At 40.1% G+C, this 9,146-nt stretch overlaps 1 long non-coding RNA gene across 1 annotated transcript; it reads right to left on the reverse strand.

The window, feature by feature from the left end:
* Positions 1–7,112: 7,112 nt before the first annotated feature.
* On the reverse strand, positions 7,113–8,920 carry LOC119903625. Its single transcript, XR_005444549.1, has 3 exons — positions 8,777–8,920; positions 7,589–7,654; positions 7,113–7,500 (listed from the first exon to the last, which is right to left on the reverse strand). It is a non-coding gene; the product is annotated as an uncharacterized LOC119903625 (long non-coding RNA).
* Positions 8,921–9,146: the final 226 nt, after the last annotated feature.

Genomic DNA, 9,146 nt, shown 5'->3' on the forward strand with positions numbered 1-9,146 from the left:
TCCAAATTGTATTAATAAAGAAATCAATAGATAGATAAATAAACAATATATAAGCGTGTGTTTTAGTGGGATTTCCCAAATTCTGGCTACAGAAAGTTTTTAGGAAGCCCATAGTAAAGTAATAAGGCCTATAATTTAAAAATTTCTAAAATCCCTGTAAATCGGTTATGACTTAATGTTGCATTACATTTAATAATTATGTTGAAAGCAGTTTGCAATATTTAAGTTATTTTCTCCATTAGTAATGTAAATTGGGACCTGTTCCAATCATGTGTATTGGTGGGGAGCCCCTGCATCTGATACAAGTATCATCATTTTTTACTAATTTAGCATTGGTGTGATCCATTTGGTGATATTGAAAAATTTTGCATTGAATTAAACCATTGCACACTAATAGTAACACTTGTAGTAGTGACACTAATTTGCTTTTTTGGTGCAAAGTTCTTATTTCCTCACACAACTTGAATTAGTACCCAAAAGATTTAAATAAGTTCTGTTTAATAGAAGTAACATGTCTGTTACAGGACAAGCTCCAGAAGATTGTCTAAGGCAAGTTCAGAGGGAAGATTAGGAAAGTGAATGAACTGCTTTGTCTAATCTGATGTTAAATTTCTGATGAAAATAAGATAAGATGAAATATTCCTTAACAGCAAAACTCATATTTAACCCTTTTCATCCCCCACAGGATCAGTTAGTGAAGGTAAATAATAAGTTGCCACCACAAATCATGTTTTCCTGTGGGGCAATTATGCTTGTCAAAATTACATCCACAAAAAGTGCTTCTTTTCGCCACTGACAGGCTCAGACTGTTAAACCAGGTCTCTGGTAACATCATGGAAAGGATCCCTATGAGTGTCTCCTGGTGACACCTTTGTTTCAGAAGTCTCATCCAAGGATTCTCGCTCTGAAATCTCATGAGAGGCAAGTTGTTGCAGGAAGATGATGGTGGAAACTTGAGGGTGACACAAGAGGTGTCCCATCCCACTCCCACAGAAATACTTCTGTCCCATCCCAATCCCGGAAGACTGACTTCTGTTCCATCCAGAGCTGGAGAGAGGAGATTATTGTTTTGGACTAACATTAGGAAATAAAGTGCTAGGAGTTCCTCTACGTACACAACAAACTCCTCTCCCTCGTTTCCACCAGCGTTGGCTGCAACAACTCGCCTCTCACGAGATTTCAGAGCGAGGATTGTCCTTGAGCGAGACTTGTGTTTCTTGTTAAAAACAAAGGATGTCACCGGGAGTCACTCATAGGGATCCTTTCCATGATGTCGTCAGACACCTTGTAAAACAGTCTGAGCCTGTCAGTGGCAAAAAGAAGCGCTTTTTGTGGACGGTATTTTGACGGGCACAATTGCTCCCAAGGAATACGTTGCACAACTGCAGATGTTTCACAGCTGCTGGCTAAAGCCATCCTAAACGTTTTGTACCTACTAGTCATTTCCACACCAAAATATGTGGAAAGAGGGCCCAGGTTTAAAAATACCAAAATTAGCCACAGCAACCCAGGTTAGATAGTCATCCCTTCTCTTGTGCATTTCCTAGATCTCTGCAGCTATCAAAATTCTATAAATACTATATATATATACTGTATATACACTTTAAAAGAATAGAATATTTATTACTCAGTGTCAGAATAATAGGTAGGCATCTTGATAATGACAATAATCAATATTCGACAGACCTTGAGGAAAGCAAAAACACCCTCCAAGGATCAATGACACTGCGTTACATTAAAATGTAAATCCATTTCTGTAGGGTTCAAAGGAGAATCATTCTCAAAACAAAATCCAAATAGGTCAGTCGCTGTTGCCATGATGACAGAGAGACTGGCTTCACACTTTCAAATATAGGCTCTTGTTTAATGCATTAACAAGAAAATTAAGTTTATTTCATGGCAGCCCAGGTCAGGCTTAGATATTTCACAGAGGATTATAGAGCCTGGTCTCAAAGGCAGACAGTCAGCTTCAAATGGCTTTCCCTCGTCGACAGTTTGCTAAAAATGTTTCAATATCACAGGAGAATCAACCCAGGTGCTGTCACAGTATTTACAGTCTCTTCCTCTCTGACCAACTTCAGAGAGAATATTTTGATGACATTGCAGATACAGCACGTGCCTTGGCTTCCAAATTTCCGATCAGGGCTGACACTGTTTTCCACAATGATGGATTAAACTGTGATAAATAAAATGAATATCTAAATTATGTTTTATAGAACCTTCCTTCTTTAATTAGCATTCATTTCTTGTATAATTTTCTCTTTTAAATCTATAGGCCTTCTTTTAACCGCAGGGTCTGAATTTAGTCTCCGGTGATAACACAAACATCTCCTAGACATTACATGTATACTACTAATTTGATTTGTTAAATATGTTTTTAACTTAATTGCTGCCTCAAATACATTTAGTGGCAAAATTTACGTGGTGATATTCTGTATTGTTCTTATTGTCAACAACGTGAAATACCAAAACCAACAACAACAAAAACAAAAATCAGCCAAAGTTTATAAGCTTATTATTCTGCGTCGTAGAGCTCCTTGTTCTTCTGGACCTTAGCACGGCCTTTGATATAATTGATCAAAACATTCTGTTAAACAGGCTGAAGCACTTGGTAGGAATTTAAAAATTGTTCCCTTCATACCTTTTTAACAGGAGGTTCTCTGTCAACATTAATAACCACATGTCATCCTTTGTTCCTTTCAAGTATGGTGTCCCACAGGGGTCAGTTTTAGGACAATTATTTTTGCTGACTTTTATATTTTTTACTGACTGAGATTATTCTGAGCAGCATGCAGGGGAATATATTATTTATTTCCCACTTTCCCCCTTATGGACTGAATAACTCACTAGATTTGTCTCTAGTTACTTTTTATAACAAAGTCTCTTTTAAATCTCTTCTTAAAACAACTATTGGAGAGTTTTTCCTGATTTTACTTGATTTGCTGGTTTTATTTATTTGTTTTATTTGCAATGATTTGCTTGAAATTGTTTTATGATCTGCTTATGACATTCCTGCCTTGTGTGTAGAGAAGTTATTTATTAAAAAAAAAGATCATTATTATTATTTTATACGGTAGGGAAGTCTTGAGAGAGTATCGAGAGACCAAAAAACACCACATGTCAAGAACCCCCGGTCGTGACCCTGGCCTTCTTTCTGGTATGCGTGTTAATGTAGTTTTTGAGTTCTTTTCCCCTTTTTTGGTACGTCTGCTGTGTGCTTGGTGTGTGTTTTGGTTTGCGTCTGTCTCTGTTTCTGCTCTCTCCCTCACACTCTGAGGCTGCTGGTGGGCGTGGTCGCCAGTGCTCCGGTCTACTCACCTGATGCGCATCATGTCAATCAAGCACACCTGTTCCACATCCTGCAATCTACTCACCTTTGAAAGCCAGATCAGCCTTCCAATCCCTTGTGTTTCTCTGTCTTGACCGCAGAATACCAGCCTCGCCCCTGGACTCGGATCATTCACCAGCACCACAAGACCCAGAGTATTGGAACCCGGACCACAAACCCTCTGACCAACCAGAACGTCATCTGCTTAGCCTTTGTGTTTGCACTGGTTTTGAATAAATACTCCTTTAACCTGAACTAACTCTGGTCTGCGTTTGAGTTCTGGCACCTGGTCCTGACACCACATGCCTTTCTCTAACCAATAAAGAAGTATTTTGATTGCCAAACTAGGGCTGGAAGATTATTTGAAAAGTAATCGAAACTGAAAGTCGGTTATTTTGGTTTATTATTATTTAATCCTGTTAATATTTTCCCCTCTGTGTGTTCCTATTTAAAAACATACTACTGCGTGTGTGTGGTCACGTGACTGTGCCCTGTCCAGTCCCGGAGTTTGAAGCGCCGGGAGATGTTAGCAGGCGCTAACTGGCTTTACTTTCCAGTAGTTCCGCATGACATTAATAATGGAGTGAAATTTTAGTAGCGTTACTCATAATTCAGCAGCGGCATGCACCAAATGTGGACGTCAACATTACCTTATAAATTAACATTAAGATAATCGATTTTTAAAATCTGTGAATAAAAAAAATAAAACCAAGCTTTAATAGTTTATTTACATATTTACAGTACAAACCTTGTCAGTGAACTATAAGGACAAACAAAGCAACAACAAAAAACAACACTCAAAAACAAAATAATCGTTCAATAATCGTAATGGAGGTAAAATTAATTGTGTTTTTGATTTTAGGTGAAATCGTCCAGCCCTATGCCAAACATATCATAAAAAAGTTTTTTACAACTTTTAGGAGATTCAGTATTAACATTTTGGGACTTGGCAGTTGTGTTCATTGTTGTCATCAGTTGTGTTTCTTCTTTGTGTTATGTTATGTTGGAATTTAGATGCCATTACTTTTGTCTCAGAATGTATTTGGTGTTGCAAATTAGTAATATATGAAGGACATTTCTGGGAGACTGGGTTGAATAAATGCCTTTGATCAAGATCCAATACTGATCTGAAGCTTACCTTGTGTTCTCGTCTTCAAATGCAAGGCAGTAAGTGGAAAAATTTTCTTCTCAAGACCAAAAGGTAATCACAAAATAATTGCCTAACAATAAGATCATTGTTTTTTTAAAGCAACATTATGTACTAATTTTGCTGAAAGGATGCCAGATAGATGCTGAGCTGGCCTTCTTGCTGTTGGACTATAAGTTGGACTAGAACTTATTAGCTGGCTTGCTATGTCGTTGAAGTTTGGCTGTGTTAGCAAAGTTGACAAAATTAGCCAGAGGTTTAGCAGACAGAGGTTTAGCTAGGGTGACCATCTGTCCTCTTTTTCCTGGACATGTCCTGCATCCGGCAAGGATTTCTAAATCGCCAAAAATGTCCGTGATTCGGCCAGCGACCAGTTCCGGCACTATTACATTTTACTCTTTGGAGTACCGAGACTTCTCACAAGCTGGTACTCTTGTCTGCCCTCCCCACCGGCAGAGATGGAGTAGGGAGAAGATCAGGTGATTTTTGTTATCAAAGAGTGTGCATGTTGCTCATCAATGTTACTTTTCTGTAGCTACCAGTTGGAGGCTCTATCTTAAACCTGACTTTTATCCATTTTTAATCTATGCTTCTTTGTTACATGTTTTAGATCATTTTCGTTTAACTTATGTTTTTATGTGGGTTAAGGATTTTAGTCATTTGATATGGATTTTAAACTAGATAACCGTACAAGCTGCAAAAACGCTACTGATCACTACAACTACAACGCTCCAGCGGCTAAGCTAGCCAAAACAACTATGCCCCGTGAGGACTGTATACTACTTAAGAAAGCAAACAAAAAGATTGCTGACTTTACAGAAGACATCCGTCAGCTTTTAGAGGAACTCAAAGGGAAAGACTCTCTCCTGACCGGCTTAGTGGATGTGGCCTCAGTACAGGCCAAATACTGTAGATTGCCTCTCTCAGCACTAACGCTACCATTTGGGACTCAGTGCTGTGGGACCCCTCTATCCTTCCACGGCTTTCCTCCTGCTTAACACCGAAGCACCAGTCGACCTGGTCCAAAGTGGTAGGCCAAGGTTGCAAGAGAGGCTTGATTAGGGCTGTAGGCTGCAGCTGCTCCTGGCGGACGGTGTCTTCCGACACTGCGGTATCCCCTCCACTGGCGGCTAGCTGTGATTGGTTGGGCTGCCGCTGGGCCTGATCAACGGCCGTAAGATCCCGAAGGACGCTGTGCTCACAGACCGTGGTTGATGGCCACACCGCTGGTGGGCGTGAACAAAGTTCTTCAGTGTTGTGCGTGCGTGGGATAAACCCACTAGCGATAGCCTAAGAGAGTTGCGCCTACACTCATAGAATCTGGAGTTACAGTATGTAACTAACGTTCCAATTAACAGAGAAAATAGGCGTGTGCTTCATGTCTAAGTGGGTTAGAGCCTATTAACAATAAGGCAGTAAAAATTTTATTTATTAATAATAAACTAAATATAGACCCTTTAACATATTAGCTAGCTAAAATGCCTAAAGCAAAACTCTCAAATGTGTGGCTGTATTTTACAAGAAAGGATTTTCACACCAGAACATGCAACAAAGTTTTAATTTTATTATTTTGTTAAAAGGGTTGAACGCATCGAACCAATTTAAAAGCAGAGGAATGCACCATGTTCGACGGCTTGCTTGAGACCAACTCTAGTCCAACTCTGACTCCTAGCAAGGTGGGGACCATTGATTTTCACGACGATGACTGCGGCTTTTCTGCAGGTTAGTAGGCTAAGGTACAGTTGTTTGCAATTCTTGCATTTATACTAACAAGTGATTTCTAAAATATTTACCATTTATTATGTTTGTGTGTTTTAGCTCTCCAGCTAGTAATAGTAGAACATTTACTACTGCAGTGTCAGTGACGGTATTCATCTTGGCAAAGAAAGCTGCTTTGACAAATAAGAAGGTGACCGCTGCCCTTAATCCTCGTTACCGACTCCCATCCAGGGATTACCTGTCCAATACACTTATTCCTGCATGGTACTTTGTTGAGAAACAAAATGTTATTCAGGAGTTAGCACAAGTGAGTAAGGCTGCTAGTACATGTGATGGGTGGCCCAGTGTGTCACAGGACCACTATTTAACAGTTACTTTGCAATACATCAGTCGTGGCCACATTAAACAGAAGGTGCTAATCACCAAAGCTGTGTATGAGTCACAGACAGGTCCCTTGGTAGCAGACGAGGTAAATGGCATTCTGGAGGAATTCCAGATAAACACTAAAGTTGTAGCTGCCACAGTAAAAAAACGTCAGCAATATGGATGCTGCGCTGAAGAATGTGAAGCTTTTACAGGAGGGGTGCTTTGCCCATACCCTAAACCTGGCAGCACAGAAGGGTTACAGCATCAGTGCCATTAGAAATTACTTGACCAATGATGGAGAAAGACAAGTGAGGTGATGGACAAGAAGATCAAATTTTTTCCCCCAGACTAGAAAGGCTCAGAGATGACGACTTCCAGAAAGCATCAAAATCATGAAGTCGCTGTACACCTCGACCCCCTGTGTATCCAATGAGAAGTCCCCCACATGTGGCAAAAGTCTCCCCATACTGACTAAGCTGATCCACATTTCACAGTGGCTGAAGAGGACACTGTACTAGTGCTGTGAAAGAAAAGGTCTGGGGAGATCTGGAAAAAATTATACCAGGCAATTTCCATTTTCATTAAGAGGTTTTGCTTACAAATAAAGAGGGAACACCAGATACATTTCACTGTAAGACAATAAAGCATTTGTCTATGACGGCATATGACTGGCAAATATCATAAGAGGAAAAGAGATCCGTGCGCAGGATTGTGTAAAGCCACTGTTGCCACTTTTGCGCACAGAATTTACAGTTCACAAATCACAAATTAAATTTGAAGCCTAAATCTCTCTCTCTCTGCTGAGGTGATGGGGCTGTCCACTGGGTAAATGACAGTCATCTTGTGTTTTTCCATCTCTCTCGAGCCCATTTGCTGTCTCTCTGTATCTCTCTCCCAGGTCCATCCTCAGCCTTTTCCACATTTGAAGAGGCCAGGAAAACTGAAGGTAAAAAATGTGTAAATTAAAAAATGTATTTAAGAAGCTTTTAATATATAAAATTAATTCTAAAACATCTTCAACAGCTTACCCTGAAGTTAAATGAAGAGTCTTCACCTTGTCCACCAGCTCAGGATGGAAATGATGTTCCATCACACTGACCATGAGAACAGACTTTATTGAGTACAACTGGTCCAAACCTGGCCATGTTGTGTATTTTAGTGCCGTACGAGGAAAAAGAAGCCTATTAAGTAGCTAGCATGCAGCTAGTGCTTTATTTTACTGTTTTCATTGATATTGATACCATCATCGAGACTGCTTAACGATCCGAGTCTTTATCGATACCACTATCAATACATTTCTATTTTTTGGTGGAAATATGAGGTGTTTCGACTCAAATACAGTTGAAAATACTGCATTTTTCCTTTTACTGCTGCAATGTTGAGGTGCTTTAGCATTGAGCATGTTGTGGACCCCCCTTACAAGAAATTAACTTGAATCTTGAATGGCATTTCACTTCCTCCTTATCCTCCTTTGTCTTTAGTGACATGTAGCAAAGCCTTTGTCCGCTTCGCACGTACAGCCTTCGCAGCAAACAACCAAATAAGAAATGAAGCGAACTAAGGCATGAGGACGGCCTGGACAGTATAAGGGAACATTGTTCAGTATTGAGATGATGATATGACTTGTCATGAACAAATAATGAAGTTTGCATAGTAGCTGCCTTGGTTGATTCATTACAGGATTAAAATTAATATTTTCAATACAACTATAAGTTTACAACAGCAAAGCCAGTATATAAACTCAGTATCTGACATTACAATACTGAGTGAGGTTTAGAAAGAATCCTCCTCCTCCTCTCTCTGCTGTTAAGTGCCTGCAGGTAACATTACCTGGTAGAGAGGAGCGGCTGGTTTGTCTCAGCCAGCAGCTGAGTGTGCCAAATTGCAAGACTACAGACCAGTCTATGCTACAGACATACAGCTTTGTAGCTTGTTTGTAACATTTGGCTAAATGTCGAGCTAATGTTAACTGTGCTTGTATAAAACATAAAGGATGAAAGACTGTGGACAGAGCGGATTAAAATAACGGTTTCTACACGTCAGGGCTCCAGACTGTGACCATTGTGGTCGCGAATGCAACTATTTTTTCAAAGTGTGCAAGTTAAAATTTCACATGGTTGCATTCATGCGAGTGCAAGGTTATTCATCATTAGCAGCTCTACAGCACAACCGTTGAAACTCACAAAAATGCCCTTAAAGTTAATACTGCAACCTACCATAACCCGGCCGCTAATCGTTCACCGCTGTGAATCCCTCTCGTCTGAGACAGAGAGAGAGGGCTTTGTGTTTGCCTAGCTGGCTATTTAGCAAGTACACGCATTTATACTCCTCCACGTTGTGGATAGAGCCTCTACAGTGAACAAATGTAGATTTAACCAGGATGTGGTCAGGTGGTTGCGGTACGAGGGGAATGCTATGGGGAATGCTGTGTTTATATTGTAGGCAGTGTGGCCCGTCCGTTGCAGGCAATTATATATATATGGAGAACCACACGTCTCCGTTGTGTGCACTGCAAAGACGGTCCGGAGCTGCACTCCCACATTTCCGAGATTCGCCTTTTTAATTCCGTCAACATAACTTTATTGT

Source organism: Micropterus salmoides, unplaced genomic scaffold (genome assembly GCF_014851395.1).
Source record: "Micropterus salmoides isolate LMB-PRFRI ecotype aquatic unplaced genomic scaffold, ASM1485139v1 Ms_hic_scaffold_15, whole genome shotgun sequence".
In the NCBI taxonomy this organism is placed as follows: Eukaryota; Metazoa; Chordata; class Actinopteri; order Centrarchiformes; family Centrarchidae; genus Micropterus; species Micropterus salmoides.